At 38.0% G+C, this 23,785-nt stretch overlaps 1 long non-coding RNA gene across 1 annotated transcript; it reads right to left on the bottom strand.

The window, feature by feature from the left end:
• Nucleotides 1-1,663: 1,663 nt before the first annotated feature.
• LOC147475527 (uncharacterized) lies at nucleotides 1,664-2,047 on the bottom strand. Its single transcript, XR_015208683.1, has 3 exons — nucleotides 2,004-2,047; nucleotides 1,847-1,931; nucleotides 1,664-1,745 (listed from the first exon to the last, which is right to left on the bottom strand). It is a non-coding gene; the product is annotated as an uncharacterized LOC147475527 (long non-coding RNA).
• Nucleotides 2,048-23,785: the final 21,738 nt, after the last annotated feature.

Here is a 23,785-nt window from a genome sequence, read left to right as displayed (position 1 = left end):
TGGCATGAGAAGTTACCATATGCATTATGGGCTTATCGAACTTTGGTTCGTACAGCCACATGGTCTACTCTTTATGCACTAGTATATGGAATGGAGGTCGTTTTGCCAGCAGAAGTAGAAATGCCTCTCTACACGTTTTGCAGGAGGATGCCAATTTAGAAGAGGAATGGATCCAAGCTAGAGAGGAATCTTTGAACCTAATCACAGAAAAGCGACTTAAGGCTACAGCTCGTGCACGAGCTTATCAGCAGATAATTGCCCAAGCATTTAATAAGAAAGTTCGTCTGAGAGATTTGAAGGAAGGGTATTTGGTTCTGAAAGAAATTAGGCCTAAACATCTGCCAGACCGACGAGGAAAGTTCAGACCTAATTGGGAGGGCCCCTTCATTATTAAGAAGATTCTACCTGGGAAAGCCGTGATCCTCACTGATCTTGATGGTGTCGAGTTCTCAAATCCTACCAATGCCGACCAGTTAAAGAGGTACTTTTCGTGACCCAACCTTGTTTTTTTAAGACAAAGAGGATAGTGGAAATCTTAGAGAGATGATGGGATAGGCCATTTTTACCCGATATATTAGCTTAACAAGCCCACCTAATGTCATATGTTTCCTCTTGAATCCATTTTGAGCCTAAGCCTATTCTTTCATCCCCTCGATTTGACCTATGTCCTTTAGGAAACCAGATTTACCCTTAGCCTACCCATAGATACCCCAATCCCATTTTATAGAACTTGTCATGATTAGGAAAATCATCTTCATCATCAATTATTGATCGTTAAGTATCTACTATGGTCCCAATCTACAATATGCTATGATTATCCCAATGGTTACCCCCAAGAGAAGCTGCAAAAAAAAAAAAAAAAATCAAGGTCAAGGTCAAAAAAAAAAATCCATGCAAGGGGCAGTACAAATCAATTCAAGGGGCGGTTCATATGAGGTTTAGGATGTTTTATCATTTTCTTTTCATGACAAGTTCTACCCTATAAAAAAAAATGTTTTCCTTATTCTCTTAACGCACTACCCCAAGAGAAGCTGCAAAAAAAAAAAGGTTGGCATTGGAGGATACACCGACACAGTGTGATCCATTCAGAGGTTATCAAGGCCAGAAGGAATGTTTTCGGAAATGTCTCTAAGAAGTTGTCCTATACTTACTTTATGATCATTTTGAGTGGTGGAAAGGATTTATGGTTGGTTTTCAGCATATAGTGGAGGTCATGCAATCAAATAGGGGAAAGGGTGGTGTCTGCTTACTACTTTTTGGTGCTAAGATTAATCTTACTCCTATCCTGAGGTAGTTCTCGTGAGGATCTTCTTGTCGGTAACTCAATCCCCCGCCCTCACTTGTTATTCAATCATTTGTGGTATTTCTTATTCTGTGAAAAAAAATTGTTTTGTTTTCTATGGTTTTCAAAATTGTTTTCAAAATGAATTTCAAAAATAAAATAAAAAATGATTTGTTTTCGAAAACTTGGTTTGCTTTATTTGTATGGCTTATGATGAAAAATCTAGGATGACATCACAAGCATATAGAAAATTCTGAGGCCAATATATCCTAACTAAACCATGTACTTTTTCTACTAATATAAAATGTTGATTAATTCATGCATACTCCACTAACATAGTTGCATTATAGTTTTATGTACTGTATATTATGTACATTGCACTAACCTGTCATGGAGAGAAATAATGTCCGCGCCTAATCTTTGCCAAGAAACTATTTTCTTAAAGTTCAAGTGTTGTCCATGACTACAAATTCCAAAAGTGCAGTGAAAAATAAAAGAATAATTACTACCATTGATAAATAAGGTAATTAAGTGAGATTTAAATCACAGAATTTGAGCTTATACCATTGGCAGGCATCAGCATGGCGACACCATAGCCACTTACTATGTTTTGCTTGGACGGTCAACAGGTATGATTTCCTACTCCCACCTTGTTTATATAGCATGAGGATTTGCATGTAAGTTAACTTGTATTCTACGAGAAAAAAAAAAAATGGCTTACCACGCGTGGTGCTGCACTCCATCAGCTTTATTGGCTTGCTGGACATTGGCAAAGGTATGTTTTCTCCTCGCGGTCTATGTTTATATAGAGTTTAGCATGCGTGTCGTATTAGGAACTGTTCGTAATTAGGAGTCGGTGCATGAAAAAAAGCTTGGCAGTAGTCGGTTTCTTACTCTTTAGAAAGGACGAAACAGATAATAAGACAAGGAAATATTGAATTGTCAAAGATTCCTTTCTCTCAAAATAAAAGATCTGTTTTTGTAAAATGATATGGTGCAAGCACTAGAAATGGAAGGTCGGTGACCCTCACCTAGTTTGGACATGGTTTGTCCGGTTTGGATCTAGTTCACCCGGTTTGGCCTGGTTCAACCGGTTTGGTTTAGGTTCAACCGGTTTTTGATCTGTTTGACTCGGTTTTCACCAGTTGACCCAGTTTTGACAGTTGACTAGGTTTGACCCAAAAAAAAAGAAAAGAAAAAAAAAAACTTTTCAAAAAAAAAATGATGAATATTAGTACTATGAGGTTTTTACCCTCCAGTATGAGAAAATATCCATCGAGTTTTTTTTTTCTCCACCGCATTATTGGCAACCACTTGATCATTAATATCATTTCGGTAACTCTATTTGTGCAACATTAAAATTGTTCACGAGAACAATGTCAGTTTTATTGACACCCTCACGGATGGATCAGCTTGAACTCATAGTGATAGTCTTTTCCAATCCGAGTACTTAAACGTAATTGATTGATTGATTGAACATGAATATCATCATCCCCAGCATCCATCTTTCATCTACAGCACATCTCTTATCTTCTCCAGTAGTGTTCGTCTGTGTCTTCTTCCTTCATCTTTAGAATCTCCCATCCCCAGTGGGTCTTTTTGCTCTCCCTGGTGAGTCTTTCCTTTCGTCAGTGTTTGGTTATCACCATTATATGAGAATCTTTAATCTAAGTCAAAATTATGAATGAATTGATTTATCCACTTGATTTCACCAGTTTTCTAAAATGAATTTGAAAAATATCAGTTTTCAAAAAATTTGTCCCTTGATTTCAAAAAGTTGTTCATCCTTATCCATTACCATTTTTGGCCTAAGAGCCACTATCCTAGTACACACTAATGTAATGTAAGACGTAAAATACACGCATTAGAAGGTGTGATACTTTGATTGAGTACTGAAAAAATGTAAGACGTAAAACACGCATTTGTAAGGTACGATACCATCCTCTCTTGAGTGACAACCATTTTCAACTGTGCTTTCACAAACAACTTGAAAAAAATGAGGATTTCAAATATCCAGGGAAAAGCCCTCTTTCAAAAATATATTTCAAATGAATTTTCAGAAATTGCATGAGATCTTTTGGTTGGAGCTTGGCAAAAATGGTGTGTCTCCATGGCTTTGCCGTTCCGTTGCAAGCAACCTCCGCCAAAGAGGGGCAACTGTAGACACCCCATTTTTGCACCCCAAGCATAATTCATTCACGATTTTTCCTTGAATTAAATTTGATCATATAAGGTGATTTGTTTTCTAGAGTCTTCATTTCTACATAAAACTTCTTTCTTTTCATCTTCTTTTAGCGTCTTTAGACTCTCCTCATCATGTTCTAGCTATGGCTAAAGTTTCATTGCTTTCTGAGTTTTGAGCTGAAAATGACCAAAATGCCCATGTAACCCTTTGGAGCCCAAATCTCATTTTTTCCACTCTTTCCCTGGATGAGATTATTTCATATTTGAATTCCCCTTGAAAAATCCTTCAAAATGAGTACAAGCTTGCCTAGGTTCCTTTTGGATTTCAAAAACCCTAATCTTGCCCTATCTCGTTTCAGCCCGTTGTGCGCACTGTTGAGTGCAACGATTTTTTGAACTAATATTTCGACCTAAGGGTATTTTTAAGAGTTCATGGACCTTCCTAATGGATTAATGAACAATTTTTGTGAAGAAGAGTTTGCCTAATTTAGACCCGGTCAAAGGAAATTTGCAGCATTGAAAATATGGCAAAATGGGCCTTTTTGTGGATTTGGACCAGTGCTCATGGGCTGTGGATCCAGATCGAGTGGAACCTTTTCATTAGAGTTTCTATCCCATTTTCAAGCCTCCAAAAAACCTAGAGAACCTTCCTTAATTGTTTGATTTGATTTGATCCCTAAAATCAAGAATATTCTAGAGAATATGCTATTTTGGAGCCATGTTTGGAAACCCTGGATTATGGGCTCATTGAGGACGTGTATGATTTGTTTTTTTGCCCTAATCCATCTAAAATATCCAAAAATCAAGGGTCAAGATCGCACCCCTTATCCCACCTCTTGAATCAAGGGCCAGATTTAGGAAGTGCAACCAAAAAGATATCAAGCCATTGGATCAAACTCATTATCATATTTGAATCCATCCCAAAAAGCTATAAATATGGGTCTCATTCACCCATAAAAAAACATCTGGAGCTAGGAATTCGGAGTTAATAATCTGGACCTAGCTATTCAGAGCTAATAGCATAGTAGTTTTCTTTTCTTGAGTGTTCTTTTTTTTTTCTTTTGTAGTTCATCATTCTAGAGTAGAATTTCTTTAGTTTAATCTGGAGTTGAAGGTAAAATTTCGACTTTGAGGTTTTCTAATGAAGTTCTTCGTGTTCTTCGTCTTTAGCCTCCTTTTCCCCTCTTTCGATCTTGAGTAGAAACTTCTTTTCACCAAAAGTTGTTTTTTTCTCAAATCACCTGTTTCAATCCAAAAATCACAGTTGTCAATTCCATATCAAGTTTATCATCATCATTCATCAACAATCTATCAATCCATCAATCTACAATCAAGTATGAGACAACATTCAAAACAAGGTGACATTTTTCTTTTCTCTTTTATTTCATTTAGCATTGCATGTTAGGTTTTTTTTTTTAAGTTTTATTATAGCATATAGTTATTAGTTTTTAACTAATTTAGTGAAGATCATCCAACTTGTTAGATTAATTTTTCAAGCTTTCTTCGTTCGCCTATTGATAAAATATAAAATTGATAGTTTACCTACGAAATGAACGATGAACTCAAAACACAGGTAAACTAAAACTATTTTACGTGTCTATATTTATCAAAGTTTCTACTCTCAATTCTATCGAAATAGAGTAGAGTAACAAATTCGTTCCACTCCTAGTGCTCTAGCATGGAGTGTTTTCTAATCTAATTAATCAGTCTTAAGTCTAATGAGAGCTTTACGAAGGGTGTTATACTACGATACAATATGAAATTGATTATTTGAATTTAAACTACGAATGAAATGGAAATATGATTGTTTTTGAATCTAGATAAAGGATTAGAGGGGAATCGAATCCACCTCGAATCCAACTTAATAACCTAGCATAGATTCTTGTATCTCGATTCTTACGTTCTTACGGCAAGAAATTCTAGTTCTAATCCCTAGTGTTCATGGCATTTCTACCGAATACTAACTAGCATGTGAGGTCCTCCACCCATTCTCATGGCGAATCACGACCTTCTAGATTGGAATAAATTCTACAATGCTTCTACACTATACCACTAAGTTTTCGTCAAGGCTTCATCAACCCCTCTAATGGAGGTTTTAGCCTTGAGTTATCAAACCATCATTTCTAATTTAATTATAACTACACATCATATTAAAATTCTAACTTAACTAAATTAACTAACAATGTTTCAATCTACTTAAACTACGAAATGATAATCAACAAGAATTAAAACTAGATCTATAAATTGAGATGACAAAAATCGAAATTGACAAAATAACTATTTTATTTATCTAATCAATCAAGAACAATGATTCAAAGACTTAATCTAAAACAAGAATTGAAAATGGAACTAAAACTTAATTAAAATACTGGAAACTAGATCTAGAATTATCTATATTGTTTTAGGTCTAACTAGCTACCTTTAACAAAGAGCTAAGCTTTGGTTTTTATACTTTCAGATTCAAAAATCGTGCATGGGCTTGGAGCCATGTTTTGGGCCAGAGAATCAGGCCCAAAACCCAATTCTTTCAGTCCAAAAAGGCCTCTTCACCTACAGTTGGCTTCAACAGACTTTTCGTCCACTTCTGCTCCTCTTATTGGGTCAAGGCTTGGACTATTAAAAAGCTCTTTCCGAGCCGGTCGTTTTGACATAGGGTAGGCCCCATTCTGAGGTCTGAGTCCAAAGATCGGACGCCCGGAAGTTTCACGACTTGTGTCTTTGTTTCTTCCCGCGTCGACTTCTCAGCTTTTGACCGGGCTTTAGAAAGGCTTTGTCTTCTTGAATCTTGGCCTTTAATCATGGAACTCCTTAGTAACCGACCTTTGCTCCTTTATCTTGCTAAAGTGGCACATTTCCGCACAAAATGGACTGTGAAACCTGAAATGCATAAAAACACGTAATCAGTGTTAACTCTTAATTATTACTCACATAATTGGTCTAAAAGTATGACTGTTACAGGGTTAAAACTACAGTTTTGGGCTCTTATCAAACCACCCCCAAACAGCATTTTGCTTGTCCTCAAGCACAGATGAGAAATTAGAATAAGTGACCAAAAATGGAGTTCTATCTACTCTCGTTTCGCTGAGTGCGATTGCATTGAACATATGCAACAAGGCCTTAAACCACTAGGAATTCCCTAGTGGACGAGTTATAGCCTCGCGAGAGTTTTCCAGTGAAGGTACTCACAAACTTCAACTATACTACAAGGACTAAGAAATAAAACTATTGTTTCCTCATTCATGTCCCAACTATCTATACATCTCACTAGCAAATGAATAAGAATAACCAAGTCAAAACCCTAAGCTAATATATGCATAATAATCAATCATCTATGATACAAATATATATACTATGAGTAATACTATGAAATGTCTAGCAGGTTCGTTTCTGAAAACTCGAAATAGCATCCTTAAGTAGGTCCTCACATAAATGTCAAGACAAAAACCACTCTGATTTTTCCGCTCAAGTTTCGCTACTCCAGTGTGCAGTGGGCACACTTTACCTTACAATCTCAATGACAACAAGGAAGTCGGAGTCGATCAAACACATCTGCCACTTACTATCACACTAACATATTCCTAATTGAGCTAGAGGTCTTTATTAGGTGTTGCGGGGATTAGGAGATGGTTTAAGAAGGAAAGAAATGGATATTCAAAAGGACAAGTCTGAGATAATAGAGTATTTATATTATGTAACTTAAAGAAAACCTTGTTATTTTCTTTTGCATCTATACTTTGTTTCCATCCTTAGCCATATTTTTCTTTTTGTTTTCTTTGGCTTTTGACTCCCTTTTATTCTATTTTTGGAGTTTTTATTTATTTCTATTTTTTTTTTCTTTTCCTTGGATGAAACTTCTTTTCTTTTTCTGAAGCAACTAACTAATTTTTGTTTACACAGGTTTTTGTCTTCTTCTTTCTTCACTCATTCTATTCTCAAACTTATTCTAGATTGGGTAAGTTGATTTTTTTATTTTGTTCTGTTTTTGTAACAGGGTAAAGGATTTGTGGGTTATGAAAGGCTAAAGAAAGGCTCAGAGGGGCGACTAACGAAAAATAATTCATAGGTTTGAATTCCTGGCTATATCGATCCAAAGAGGGCCTAAATTCTCGCTTAGGATATGGCATAGTGATCGAACAAGTGGACGTGTGATTTCTCTATCCGGATTTTACTTCTCCCTTGTGTCATTTCTCAAATGTTTTATTTCATATAAGGCTTTAGGCTATATATTCACAGGATTTGTAGAATAAGTACTCTAGCCTAGATTTATAGAAACTTACTACTAACAATCATAGATACTCATGTAATATATTTATAGATAGATGCAAAGATTATTACCTACATATTAACCTAAGTTCCTAACAATTATTTACGATGCAAAAGCTACGCGGAGACTTCTAGATTGTTAAGAGCATAGAAAGAAAACAATACCAATATTCCTAAGTGTATAGTATAAACATATTTATTTATATTTTTAAAATTTTTGAAACTTTAACTAGAAAACAAATGCATATTATACATATCTTTATCCTAACAGATGCCTTAATTACACGTGTTTCTATCCCCCCCCCCCCCCCAAACAAGAAGCATGCTTTGTCCTCAAAGTATTGTAAATAAAGAGGGTAGGAAAAATACCATTGAAACGTGTGAATAACATGGTGGTGCCTACGTTTAGGGAAAGGCTACTAAGGGCAATGCTATATCGCCCCTGGTCCATTACTCGAAATACCCCTCCCCCATAATACTCATGGAAATATGTATAATCATAAAGATATGCATTATCGGTTATATATGCCCATGTGTGAACATGATCAGGTATTGGTAATCCTGAAACTAAAGCGACCACATTTTTATTGAATTGATATGTCGTGTCATCGACTACGATGGAGAATTCTTGTTCTCCATCCTGATTACAATAGAATTTAACGTGGTCGTAGAAATAAGCAGTAAGCTGTGGTGAATATGAATCCTCATCACTTACCAAGAGATGGCGCCATCCTAATCTACGTTTAGGGGATCCGCGGCCGGAACCAATGTCCATAGGTCTTGGTTCCCAACACGCCTTCGAAAGACTCATGGGTATGACTATAGGAGATGTCATCTCAACGACTCTTTGAACAATTCCAAAAAAATCCTGGAATGACCCTCTGAAAATTGGAATTTTCCGCGTTCAAAGAAAGGCGTGGTGAATATGAATCCTCATCACTTACCGGGCGCTGGTGAATATTTTCGCTTTAGGCGCATGGTCGCTCGTGGGGTTTTTTGCAATTACACGAATTTTGTTTGGAAGTGAAGCATGCGGGTTTCAAGGAGGGCTGGTCCTTCTGAACAAAATTTCCGGAAGTGTAAAGGGAGCAGGTGCGCTCTGACGAGGCGCAGGTGCGCTCGACCTTGGCAGCGCTCGTAAATCTTTGAAAACAGAAATTTAGAGGAAAAAGAAGGAAAAGCTTGGAGTGAAAGGTGTGGGATGATGGTGGGGTGTATTGTGGTTTGTTAGTGTAGAATGAAAGGAGTTTAAATAGGTTCTGAGCTTCCAAAATGAATCGGCAAGTTCCCAAATTGTTTTAAGGCAATTTCCGGAAATAGAAAAATTCCAAACCCAAAAACGGAAACAAACCATTTTCGTGATTTTCTAAAAATCCTGGTATCTTTCATATTGGATTTAGAATAGTTACTTCTAAACTCCCCTAGATTTCATGCTACCACCACACAAATCATAGATATGCCGATATCGGCCAAATTATCAACCTTTCCTTCAAGACTACTTTACCGCGGATGATCATATAACGAATTATGCTTGGTATAAATATTACCACCCCCAAACAAGTTGGGAAGGTGGGATTAATGATAAAAAACAAGACTTCGAAATTAACCAATTATATTAAAAATAAAATTTAAATCCAAACAACATAAAACAAACACATTAATATTTAAATTTAACTACTTAATTAAAATCCAACTAATAAAACAATCAAAACCATGAAATAACAGCGAACACAACTGATGGTGAACACCTAGTTATGTGATGAAGATGGACCCTGAGACGGAGATTGGCCCTGGGATGGAGAATGGTTTGAACCATCTGTCATTCGGCGACGACGCTCATGCCTGTCGGACTCGGCTGAAACAGAGTCCTCCACGGGTGGCATGCGTCGTAGCATCTCTATTCGGAACAAGCGCTGTGCTTCCATCTCAGTCCTGAGTACTACATACTGGGCTTGTTGATGCTGGTGGATAGTCTCCATGTTAGACAGGATATCGTCCTGAACCCCTTCGAGCGTTTCAAGTCTCGTTTGAAGGTTCGTTTGCTTCTTTCGAATTACAATCTATCTATCTCGGATATCTTCACAAATACCATAAACGCAACGCAAGGCATTTTGCAATACTTGCATGCATTCTAAATTAGAACTACATTTATCTAATGCATCGTCATCCAGACATGTCATATCCTCCCTTTCATCCTCCGACTCAACCATTTTTTCTTCAGACAACGGCCAAGTCTCTTGGATGCAATCCGTATAGATACTTGCATTAGAATGCAATTTGATCTTAATAGGAGCAGATCTTGCGACAGCTCTAAAGGAGAGCATGATCTTAGTGATCAATACGGGAAGAGGCGCCAAGCTCTTCCCCACTCCTCGAATCACATTAAACATTAAATCGAGGATGCAGAAATTATACTTATTTGTTTTCAAAATCCGAGAGCGTCGCGGACATTGCGCAGCCGATATCATCGACTTTTTGTCTTTCCCGGGGCGTTCCTACCAATCCACCGAGCTACGACCCGGTTGATTGGTTCTCGTGGTCGATGGCGGACGCAATGAGATGTCGGATTGTATTCACCCTCCACGACAGTGTCCTTCATCAAAGCAGGAACTCCACTATACTGGGATTCCTGAATTGTCGTTACCAGGTTGCTTTCAAGTGTAATTCCTAACAGTTCAGCCAACAACTGTCTCGTTACTTCCCTCCTTGTTCCTGCTACCTTTATGAAAATCCTATCCCCCTCCAATTCTCACTTCTTATAAAGTTGTTCTACCAAATCATAGTGATAGAACTCCTCAGTCGAGTACCACAGTCCGTTCCAATGCCTCCTAATCTTCTTCGTAAAAAATGGCGAAGTCAGTTTGAAGCAAAAGCGTGCTCCGGCAAAATTCTTCGTCGTAGTGCCATTGAAGTTTCTGAGATAACTAATGGTTTTGTAGACTGTGGGGGAGGCGAGTTTGAAGAAAAACAACTAAAACAACGGTGGTGGCGGTGGTTACTTGAATTGGTGGCGGTTTTTTGGAGTTAGGTTAGTGGTGGTAATGGTTTAAAGAAGATTTTAGTTGGATTTGATTATCTTGGTGTGGGTGTAGTTAGGTTTTCTTCTCTCTCTCAATTTTTTGTTTTTATTTTGGTGTTTAAGGTTTGTTTTACCTTGATAACCGGTGGGATTGACTAAAAAGAAAGAAACCGTGCATTTTTTGGGAAGGAAGGAGACGCACAGACGTGCGTCCGGTTTGGGCCCAAGCCCAGTTTGAATTCTGAAATTTTCTGATTTTTTGCGCAATTTCAAACTCAATTTGCCGCTTCGTTACTGGCCCGATTTTGGCGAATGAGTTATGGAAATGATCAGTAGAGAATTTCCAATCCAATGATCCATAAAACACTCAATTCCAACCATGGTTGACGTATAAAAGGGTGGAAAAATGCCTCGAAGTGTGTGTGTGACGTAAGTTATACGAACGAAGGAAATCTAAGTTTAGATTACGTCAACCCAATTGAACTACAAGTAATGGGCCTAAGCAACATAAATGGAAAGTTCGAGCAATCTAGATGGAGAGACCGATTGCCCACCCCCAAACAAATTTTTAAACACAAAATTTGTTCTAACGCGGGTCGTTTAAAGTCAGATTCCCAAGACTTGTTGGATTGCTATTTCTATGATTAAGAATTTTTTATTATTTTTATTATTATTTATTTATTAGTTTATTATAAGAAAAACGAAAAACAATAAATACATAATTCACCCCTTAGAGAAACATGACTCAAAAACCGAGAAAACATGCAAAAGTGGAAAACGTGAATTATGTTAGCTGTGAACTTAGGATCCGGTACTTACAGACACACACTCCATAGGGAGGGCCGGTTACCTGAATGGTGCACTTACCACTATATGGAAGTGAAAGGAAGTACACCAATGACAAAGGTCAATCCTCATAGGCGGGATCTGTAAAAGGACTTCCCTACATCGAGGGGATAGAAGTTCGTGAAAATGTTTTAACCGTTGACCATTAACTTGAAAGGTACTGTTGTCATTTGGATTTACCAAGGTGATTGCCCGTAAGGGGTGACTTCAAGATAACGAGAAAGGGGCGGACCAACGGGTTTTAGTTTTTCCGGGAAAATATGTAGGCGGGGAGTTGTAAAGCAAGACCTTTTGACCGACCACAAACTCTTTGCGCCAAGATTTGCTTATCATGAACACGTTTCATGTTAGCTTTATAATCCTTCGCGAAGATCGTAAGAATCATTCACGGATTTCTTCAAGCTCATTCAATTGTAACTGCGTTTGACACCGCCTCATCAATATTGAAGTTCGGGCTTTTTATAGCCCACGAGCCACGGTGCTCTAATTCAATGGGCAAATGACATGGTTTCCCAAATACAAGTCTAAAGGGAGACATACCTATAGGAGTTTTGAAAGCAGTTCTATATGCCCATAAGGCATCCGATAGGCGCCGACCCGGTCTTTCCTATCGGGTTTTACTGTTGTTTCTAAAATCTTTTTGATTTCCCTATTAGAAACTTCTACTTGTCCGCTAGTTTGTGGATGAGAAGGAGTTGCTACTTTGTGTGTAACTCCATACTTTTTCACTAGGGATGCAACAACTCTGTTGCAAAATGTGTTCCACCATCGCTAATGATGGCTTTAGGAATGCCAAACCCGACAGAAAATATATTCTTTAATAAAAAATACAACCGTCTTATGGTCATTGCTACGGCAAGCGGGGCCTCTATCCATTTAGACCGTAGTCCACGACAACTAGAATATAAATGAAACCGTGGGAAACAGGGAAAGGGCCCATGAAATCGATGCCCCAAACATCAAAAATTTCTACTATCAAGATTGGATTTTAATGGCATCATATTATGCTTCGTGATTCGCCCAAGTTGTTGGCAGCGAATACCGCCTTTGCAATGCACTTGGGCATCCTTAAAAAGGGTAGGCCAATAAAATCCACATTGAAGAACTTTAGCAGCTGTTTTCATCCCACTAAAATGGCCACCACACTCTTTGTCATGGCGAGCGAAGAACTTCATTGTATTCCCTTTGGGGAATACAACGACGAATAATCGATCCGCACAATACTTAAAAAGGTATGGCTCATCCGGTGAGTATAACTTAACTCTGGCCAAGAACTTCTTACGTTCATTCTTGACCAATTATAAGGCATAACATCAGCCGCTAAATAATTTATAATGTCAGCATACCATGATGCTGAAAAAATCACATACAGATGCCCATCAGGAAAAGAGTCCAGTATGGACTCAGAATCACTCTGATCGTCGTTTGTGAGTCTAGATAAGTGGTCGGCAACTACGTTTTCGACCACTCTTTTGTCCTTTATTTCTAATGTGAACTCTTGCAGGAGAAGGATCCATCGGATTAATCTCTGCTTAGCACCCTTCTTTGCAAGAAGGTACTTAAGGGCTGCATGGTCCGTGTAAACTAAAGTTTTAGAACCAACCAAATAAGGACGAAACTTATCTAAAGCATAAATGACAGCTAAGAATTCTTTTTCTGTAGTTGAATAATTCCATTGAGCATCGTTTAAGGTTTTACTAGCATAATAAATAACAGTGGACTTATTATCTAGTTTTTGTCCCAAGACTGCACCAACTGCATAATCACTAGCGTCACACATGAGTTCGAAAGGTTTAGACTAATCTGGAGGCTGTATAATTGGTGTTGAGGTTAGGGCGGCTTTTAAAGTTTCAAAAGCCTGCGTACAGTTAAAATTAAAATCAAAGATTGCATCTTTCAAAAGCATATTAGTTAACGGCCTAGCTATTTTTGAGAAGTCTTTAATAAACCGCCTATAAAAACCTGCATGGCCTAGAAAGGCTCTAATACCACGGACAGTCCGTGGTTTAGGTAGAGTCGCTATCTTATCTAGTTTGGCCTTATCTACTTCGATGCCATCACTAGATACAATATGACCAAGTACTATGCCCTTTTTCACCATGAAATGACACTTTTCCCAGTTTAAAACGATGCTCTTTTCTTCACACCGTGTCAAAACCTTAGATAGGTTAGACAAACAGTCTGTGAAGGAGTCTCCATAGATAGAAAAATCATCCATGAAAACTTCCATAAAGCTCTACCATGTCACTAAATATATGAAGCATACACATTTGGAAGGTTCCAAGAGCATTACAAAGGCCAAAAGGCATTCGTTTATAGGCATACGTTCCAAAGGGACATGTGAAGGTAGTCTTTTCTTGGTCATCAATATCAATAATAATCTGAAAATAGCACGAGTAGCCATCCGAGAAAACAATAAAAGCATGACCCAGCTAGGCGTTCGAGCATTTGATCTATAAAAGGTAAAGGAAAGTGATCCTTTTCGTGTCATAGCATTTAAGCGTCTGTAATCAATACAGATCCTCCATTTCATAGGACCTTGTGTGACAACATAGTCACCCCTTTCGTTACGTACCATGGTAACTCCGATTTCTTAGGAACTACATGAATGGGGCTTACCCATTCGCTATCGAGAGATGGGTATCGATACCCGCGATCGAAAGTAATCGTAAGACTTCTTCTCTAACCACCTCTTTCATGGTGGGTTCAAGCGGCCGAGGTTAGCGAGAAGTCTTCGCATTATCCTCCAAATGGATACGATGAATGCAAATATTAGGGTCAATTCCCTTAATGTCGGCTAGGGACCAACCAATCGCCGACCGATGTTCCCTAATCACCCGGATTAAGCGTGTCTCTTCATTCTTAGATAACAGAGAAGATATAATTACGGATGACTACCATCCGGATCAAGTTGAATATATTTTAAGTGCAGGGGAAGAGGTTTAAGATTGGGGTGGAAGGAAAATCAATAGATGTTTCGTCGGGGTCCTCATTTTGCATAATGAATACTTGCTTAGGTAGCAAGTCTTCATCTTGAGTATATGAAGAAACACCGAAGGGTCTACAATTGGTGTGGACTCAAGGATGGTGTTGACTTCCTCTAAGTAGGAGTCATTTACAAAATCTGAAATTCAAAAAAGAAAGGAATTTGTACATATTGTTTTAGGGAAGCGTGTTGTTAAAATAATCTTGAGCTAAACTCTCGATCATGCTAACCTCCCCATCTATAGGCGAATCTGGTAATTGTTTCATCATTTTAAAACATTTACCTCAACCGTAAGATGTCCAAAAGATAAGGACATCTTACTATCGTAACAATTTATAAGTCGTTGGCGGTTGCCAAGAAGGGCCCTAAGATGAATCGGTCTGAGTCGTTGGCGACTTACGTATCGAGGATAACAAAATCAGCAAGATAGTAAAATCCACGAACCTTAACAAGCACGTTTTCTACTACACCCTTAGGATACTTAATTGACCGTCCGCTAATTGCAGCGTTATTTTTGTAGGTTGCATTTCTTGTAGACCTATTTGTTTATACAAGTATCACGGGGAGTAAGTTAACACTCTCCCCGTGTCTAATAAAGCGTCGTTGTGTGGAATCTCTAAGGTGCATTTTCTGATGGGGCGACCGAGGGGTCCTTGTACTTAACAATTCCATTATTTTTAGGATAAAGTTGGGAATTGTTCGGTTAAAAGCGTCTTTAGGTATGTTGGTCTTCGCCTAGTAGTGCACAACTCTTTAAGAAACTTAGCGTGGTTAGGGAGCTTTTTAATAGCCGAGAAAAGGAAGGTTTATCGTTAGATTCTTGAAAACATTACTAATCTCCTCAAAGTTTGTATCCACTGGTTAGCATGGCTAACCGAGGGAATGGTGGTTTAAGCTCTATATTTAGCGTATGGCTCGACTTGATGTGTTACCTTGGCTTTTACGTTTCTTAGTTTGTTGTTTAACCTGGTACCTCTATAGTGGTAGGCTCTTGAGTTTCTACGGTATCTAGTTCGATATCCGGTGTAGGAATCTTGATGGGGTAACTATAGGCATAGTTACTTTGTTATCAACCACTCTTCGAGCGGAGAGTGGTGATGGCATTTTAGGTCACCTACTATTGTCGTTTCCGTACTAGTATTACCGTTTACCTCAAAAAGGCTGTGTTTGTTGTTTTAGGGTTGGGTATCGCTTGTCCTGGAAACACACCTTTTGGTTGGGCTTTCTCTTGGGTTAACTGTTGTATGCCCTGATTTATAGATTGTAAGATCTGTTGGTTTGATTGAGTCATTGATTGGAAAAGTTGTTGGGTAACTTTGTATAAAAGCGTCTATCACGATCGGATGTGATTGTGTAGTAGTCGCAGTGGTGCATTTGGAACTATCTCCGTTGATTATTTATGGGTGGGTTGTGATAGTTACTATTGTTAACTAGAACGATACCTCTATTTGTGTTATAACTATTATAATTACCCTGACCTTGTGCTAGACCTTGTCGTGGTTGCGCTTGGTTGTTATAATTATTATAATTTCCCCACGACTTTGTCCCTGTCCTTGCCTAGGTGGAGCTTGATTATAGTTGTTAAACTTGCCTAACATTTTGGTTATTGGCCCTTGGAGGTGAAACTTGTTGATTGTTTAGCCAACTAAAGTTAAGGATGTTGTCTCCATGGGGCATTAGGAATAGGATAGCTATTAATGGAGCAAACATTGTCTTGCTCTAATTGTTGTTGTTCATAAGAGAGGACAATAGGATTCAGGGTGCTTTCGGGACTTAAACAGACATTACATGGGTTGGAGTTAACATTCATGACGGGGATAGCCTTTTGTTGCCAGAAATAGCCTCAACCTTTTTAGTTAGAGATTCGATTAAATTTTTAGTTCTAGATCGGGTTTCATCTCAAACATACCGGTGGCCTTAAGCGTTGAAGAAGAACTAACGGTAGCGGGGGATATCATCACTACCCCCCCCCCCCCCCCCAATTGTTATTACGTTTAGTTTGATTTTCTAAAAATTTGTAAGCCTCTGAGGCTCCTTTACTTAGGAAACTACCCCCATTCGTTATGTCAAGGACTTCTTTATGGTGATGTTGAAGTCCTTTGAAAAAGGCACGAACTAACGTGTCTTTTACTAGGTTATGGTGTGGACACTCAATAAGCAGATCGGTGAAACGATTCCAAGCCTTAGAAAACGATTCATGAGGATTTTGTCGGAAAAAATGAATCTTGGAAAGCATCTCATCCGTCTTTAGGGGTAGGTAAAAATGTTCCATAAACAGTTGAACAAGTTTAGCCCACGAGTCCACAGAGTTAGGCGCTTGGGCAGTTAACCAAGACGCTGCCTTATCGGCTAAGGTGAAGGGAAATACCCTCAGTTTAATCTGTTCCGTACCAACCGTAGGATGATGGAATATTGTAAGGACTTGTTCAATCCTACGCATGTGTTGGTAAGGTTTTTCATGGTCTAAACCATGGAAAACGGGTAACAGATTAAATATGTTTGGGGGAATTCGAAAATCCCCCACTGGGTCTGCTAGAACGATGCAAGATTTAGGGCTATCGCTCAAAGCTTTGTAGAAGTCGAAGAGAGGAGTCTCTCTTCCTTCAGCCATTATGTCAGGTGTGGTTGGTGGGATAGTAGTTAAAGGTGTAGTGATTGGTATACTCGATAGATTTGTTTGTTGACGTTGACGGTTAATTACGTTCGGTGTTTTTCTCCGACTAGACCTTAATCTCATGCAAGTATAAGTCTAAACACGACAGCAATCCAAACAATCTTGATATATTAATATGAACCTCTAACTGGAGATGGGAGGTATGGAAGAAAGGAATACCTGATAGCGTCCTTGCTTCGCTTATGAATAGTGTCTTCTTTACGCATGTTCAGTGTAAATAACAAGTTAGAACACTGAAAAACTTAAAAATCGAAGTTCGAAACAACCTTGTAGAAATAAAGGAAATTTGGCTTAGGGCGCGGGTGCGCTCGCTTAGGGCGCTGTCGCGCTCCGTGTTCCAGTAACTTAGCGTGGGTCGCGCTCATGTTCCAGGCTATAGGGCGCAGGTGCGCTCCTTATAGGCGCGATCGCGCTCAGTGTAATTTTGTCGCGGAACTTTTCAACGCTGAAACGGATAACCACAGTATGAATCAAACAAGGGTGGGTGGGTTTAATGGGACTTAAAAATGACTAATTCTACTATGAAAACAATGCTAAAGTGAACTAAGATGGCAGCGGCGCCATTTGATAAAATATAAAATTGATAGTTTACCTACGAAATGAACGATGAACTCAAACCGCAAGTAAACTAAAACTATTTTACGTGTCTATATTTATCAAAGTTTCTACTCTCAATTCTATCGAAATAGAGTGGAGTAACAAATTCGTTCCACTCCTAGTGCTCTAGCATGGAGTGTTTTCTAATCTAATTAATCAGTCTTAAGTCTAATGAGACCTTTACGAAGGGTGTTATACTACGATACAATATGAAATTGATTATTTGAATTTAAACTACGAATGAAATGGAAATATGATTGTTTTTTAATCTAGATAAAGGATTAGAGGGGAATCGAATTTACCTCGAATCCAACTTAATAATCTAGCATAGATTCTTGTATCTCGATTCTTACGTTCTTACGGCAAGAAATTCAAGTTCTAATCCCTAGTGTTCATGGCATTTCTACCGAATACTAACTACCATGTGAGGTCGTCCACCCATTCTCATGGCGAATCACGACCTTCTAGATTGGAATAGATTCTACAATGCTTCTACACTATACCACTAAGTTTTCGTCAAGGCTTCATCAACCCCTCTAATGGAGGTTTTAGCCTTGAGTTATCAAACCATCATTTCCCATTGAATTATAACTACATATCATATTAAAATTCTAACTTAACTAAATTAACTAACAATGTTTCAATCTACTTAAACTACGAAATGATAATCAACAAGAATTAAAACTAGATCTATAAATTGAGATGACAAAAATCGAAATTGACAAAATAACTATTTTATTTATCTAATCAATCAAGAACAATGATTCAAAGACTTAATCTAAAACAAGAATTGAAAATGGAACTAAAACTTAATTAAAATACTGGAAACTAGATCTAAAATTATCTATATTGTTTTAGGTCTAACTAGCTACCTTTAACAAAGAGCTAAGCTTTGGTTTTTATACTTGCATGGGCTTGGAGCCATGTTTTGGGCCAGAGAATCAGGCCCAAAACCCAATTCTTTCAGTCCAAAAAGGCCTCTTCACCTGAAGTTGGCTTCAACAGACTTTTCGTCCACTTCTACTCCTCTGATTGGGTCAAGGTTTGGACTATTAAAAAGCTCTTTCTGAGCCGGTCGTTTTGACATAGGGTAGGCCCCATTCTGAGGTCTGAGTCCAAAGATCGACGCCCGGAAGTTTCTGGCGACTTGTGTCTTTGTTTACGCCCGCGTCGACTTTTCAGCTTTTGACCGGGCTTTAGAAAGGCTTTGTCTTCTTGAATCTTGGCCTTTAATCACGGAACTCCTTAGTAACCGACCTTTGCTCCTTTATCTCACTAAAGTGGCACATTTCTGCACAAAATGGACTTTGAAACCTGAAATGCATAAAAACACATAATCAGTGTTAACTCTTAATTATTACTCACATAATTGGTCTAAAAGTATGACTGTTACAGGGTTAAAACTACAGTTTTGGGCTCTTATCACCTATCTTAATACATTACACCTCAATAGAAGTAAGGCTGGTTTTACCAGGCGAGCATGGGTACCTAACACCTTCCCACATCGTACTTTGACTCCCGAACCCAATAATCATCTAGTTTCGAGGGCTAGTCCTTCATATAGGTTTTACTCAACTTTTCTTTAATAAAGTTAGTGGCGACTCTAAAATCAATTGCATAGACCTAGGTACACATTTTTGTGCGTACACTTACCATCTAGGATAGGCCCTTCATCACTGTACTCACCATTTTCATCTAAAAAGACTTCTTGACTATATTTGTGATTACCAGCTTGTGGATTAGACATGTACTCCATGGCATACCTAACAGATTTAGCAACAAGATAGGATTCTGCAATAGAAACTTCAACATATCGTTTGTTGCTAGGAATATCTTTACACTCTTTCATCGACCTATTGGAATAAAATATTCCAAACTTACATATGTAAATTTTAAGTTCAAAAACACGTCAAATGAAGTCAAACAATTGAAATAAAAGTGAATTACCGTTTAAATGGATACATTCACCGATCTTGGGTAAGTCCACAGCGTAAAGCCTCATCTGCCAAATGCACGACAAGGTGGATGCTTATATCAAAAACGGATGGTGGAAAGTGTTTCTCTAACACACATAATGCCTCCACAACCATCAACTTAGCTTCTTGAATGTCTTTTCTGATCAAGACCTTCAAACACAATAAATTAAAGAATAAGCTTATTTGGTGAATTGCTTTCCGTAAGTCCCGATGTTTTGGAAAGGCATGTTGAAGCAAAACAGGCAATAAGTACTCCATGATGACATGATAGTCATGCGACTTCATTGTTAGCAAACCAGGTGGATTGAGACTAACAATGTTGCTCAAGTTAGAAGAAAAACCTGAAGGGAGCTTTAAGTACTTCAAAGTTCTTAAGAAATCCATTTTCTCATTCTTATCCAAAACAAAAGAAGCATGTGGCTTAACTGTTTTCCCCGTGTTTGAATCAATTTGCATCCACTGCCCACTGTGTATGCCAAGAAGCCTCATATCCTCTCGTGCATTTACAGTATCTTTTGTTTTACTCAAGCAAAGAATCGTGTTTAGTAAATGTTCTGCAACATTCTTCTTGGTATGCATCACATCAACAACATGGCAGACTTCATGGTCTATCCAGTACCCCATACCAAAAAAGATTGACTTCTTATACCATGCCCTAGTAAGTTCACCACCATCATCATTATCATCGACATTTACCTCGGCTCTTTTTCGCTTGCCTTCGCTGTCTTTCCAAGTTACAAAGTCGATATGATCTAGATGTTTTAGAAGTTCTTCCCCTCTTAGTGGTTCTGGAGGAAGACTATCTTCGTAGTCTTGAGCCCCAAGTACTTCCCATCTCTAAAAGGGTGATCACTATTAAGAAACTGCCTATAGTTTGTGTAAACAATTTTCTTGCTAATAGGTAGATGAAGAGATGGAGTATTGTCACCACACCTTGGACAAGCTTTATATCCATGGGTTACACAACCGGATAAGTTTTCGAAAGCCGGGAAGTCGTGAATCCCCAACTTCAACATAGCTCTCAATGTGAAATGTTCCTTTTTATAAATGTCATAAGCGAACACTCCATGATCCCACAACTGCTTCAACTCTTCATACAGTGGCTCAAGAAAAACATCAATGTCTTGACTCGGTGCTTTCGGCCCAGGAACTAACAAAGACAACATTTGGAATTCTGCTTTCATACACAAGGATGGTGGGAGATTATAAGGCACAATGATGACAGGCCAACAACTGTAACTAGTAGACTGAACTCCACATGGATTAAATCCATCCGTTGCAATAGCAAGCTAAACATTGAGCTCCTCCTCTGCAAATTCTTCATACTTCTCTTTACATACTTTCCATTGGCCAGGATCAGCTGGATGCCTCATATAATCCCAAGAAGATTTTGATCTAGCATGCCAAATCATGTCACGTGCTATCCATGGTATTGTATACAACCTCTTGAGTCTCGGAATGAGAGGAAAGTGTCTCAACACTTTGTTAGGCTCTTTTGAAACCTTCCCTCCTTTACCCGCTATGACTTTATATATAGGTTTTTTACAATGACGACATTCCTCCAAATTTTCGTCAAGTTTCCAGTATAGCATATAATTATTTTCGCACACATGAATGCACTTGGCTTTCATCCCTAGGTCTTTCAACATTTGCTTCATTACAGGATATTTCACTAGCAATGTGTTTTCTTTGGGTAACTGATAAACGTAAAATTGCTAGTTTTACAAATGAATAAAGCGATGAAACTCTAAACGCAAGTGATAAGAGCCCAAAACTGTAGTTTTAACCCCTTAACCATCATACTTTTAGACCAATTATGTGAGTAATAGTTAAGAGTTAATACTGATTACGTGTTTTTATGCATTTCAGGCTTCAAACTCCATTATGTGCAGAAATGTGCCACTTTAGCGAGATAAAGGAGCAAACGTCGGTTGCTAAGGAGTTATGTGAATAAAGGCCAAGATTCAAGGAGACAAAGCCTTTGTAAAGCCCGGTCAAAAGCTGAAAAGTCAACACAGGCGTAAATGCATAAGATAAGTGAGAACTTCGAAGGCGTATCTTTGGACTCGGGACACCGAATTGGGCCTACCTTATGTCAAAGCGACCCGCTCGGAAAGAGATTTCCAATGGTCTAAGCCTTCACCCAATCAGAGGAGCAGAAGTGGACGAAAATTCTGTTGAAGCCAACTGCAGCTGAAGAGGCCTTTTTGGACTGAAAGAATTGGGTTTTGGGCCCGATTTTCCGGCCCAAAATATGGCTCCAAACCCATTCACGATTTTTGGATCTGAAAGTATAAAAACAAAAGCTTGACTCTTTGTTAATGGCAGAGAGGTTAGGAAGCTAATGTTAATGGAGTTTAGGGTTAGAAAAAGTTAGATCAAGATTAGTTAATTACTTAGTTTTCATTCCATTAATTAGTTTCATTCTTTGTTTTAGCTTAGTTATTTAAATCATTGAATATCATTCATTAGATAAATAAAATAGTTGTTATTCATTCAATCATATCTTGTTCTTATTGTTCTATTAGATAAATAAAGTTAATTAGTTCTCCATAATCTAGTTTCATTTTCATTTATTTATTAGCTTAAATCCTTAGATTTACGTATTTGTCATTATTAGTTTAATTCAATTATTGCATGATTAGTTTCAAATTGAGTTTAAACAAATAAAGTTCAAATCTTTATATTATGTCTTGTTTAGATTCAATTGTTGGGAATGGTAGAATAGAAAATTCACATCAAATCATTACTCTCACCATTGTTCCTTTTGGATTTGATTAGTTGAATTCTATTTAGTCTTGATAGATTGAGAGTGGAACGAATCCTTACTCTATATATATTGCATGATTATGTTTTGAGAGTAAGAGATTTTGATTTAAACGTAAGAACGGTAGGATTTCGTATTAGTGTTCTTGTAGCATTAATATTTAGGATTCTATTATTTTTACGGGTTATCAAATGGCGCCGCTGCCATCTTAATCTCATTCATGACAAGAATTCAATTGCTTGAATCCAAGGGGCAATCCCCCATTCTCTACCCACCCACCCTTTTAATTTTTCATTCTTGTTTCTTGAATTTTCGGAACTATTCACTGTTTCAGGCATAGGGGCTGCGGATTCACTGAGAAAAACACTGCGGTGAAGGTATTTTTAAATTTTCGAAAATTCTGAAAATTTTCATACATATTATATAATGTGTTATTGATTTACTGGAATATTTTCAGATTTTTAAAAGTTGGTTTACCTTGTGAAAAAAAATACGATCTTTACAGTGCTGCATTTCAGTTTTCACACCGTATGTTCTTGAAAAACAGATGAATAAGGTTACTTAAATAGTTCTAAAAATTCTATAATTTTTACAGGAGTATCTATCCTAAGTCAGGAGTTTGTAGTAGAGTGTTTCCAGTGTGTTTCTGCAGTGTTGCAAACACTTAATATCTGGAACACCAGCCAATAAGGAGAGGTTATAGAACTCCAATTGCTCTAAATTTTTTAAAGGAACAATTAGGATCTGTCAGGAGTCTCCAGTAAAAATTTGGAAATTTTTGGATTTGTTTTGATGGGTTAACCATTCGGTTGTTTGTATTGTGTCCGAAAACCGTTTCGCAAACTTTGAAGGGCTGTAGAGGGACTTTCACAGCTCCGATTGATCTGAAATTTTACAGGCTACTTGACATACATCTTAGTAAATTATTGTAAAAAGTTCACATTTTTTGGAGTAAGATAAAAGGCCTAAAACTTGAAAACCCTGGAGCGCGACCCGCGCCCAAACCGAGCGCGACCGCGCCCAAAACACTGGACATCCGAAAACTGGTCCGCAAACTTTGCAGGGCAGTAGAGGGACTTTCACAGCTCCGATTGATCTGAAATTTTACAGGCTACTTGACATACGTCTTAGAAAATTACTGTAAAAATTTCACATTTTTTGGAGTACGATAAAAGGCCTAAAACTTGAAAA

This window comes from Coptis chinensis, chromosome 9 (assembly GCF_015680905.1).
Source record: "Coptis chinensis isolate HL-2020 chromosome 9, ASM1568090v1, whole genome shotgun sequence".
In the NCBI taxonomy this organism is placed as follows: Eukaryota; Viridiplantae; Streptophyta; class Magnoliopsida; order Ranunculales; family Ranunculaceae; genus Coptis; species Coptis chinensis.
This window is presented reverse-complemented; position numbering and strand designations above follow the sequence as displayed.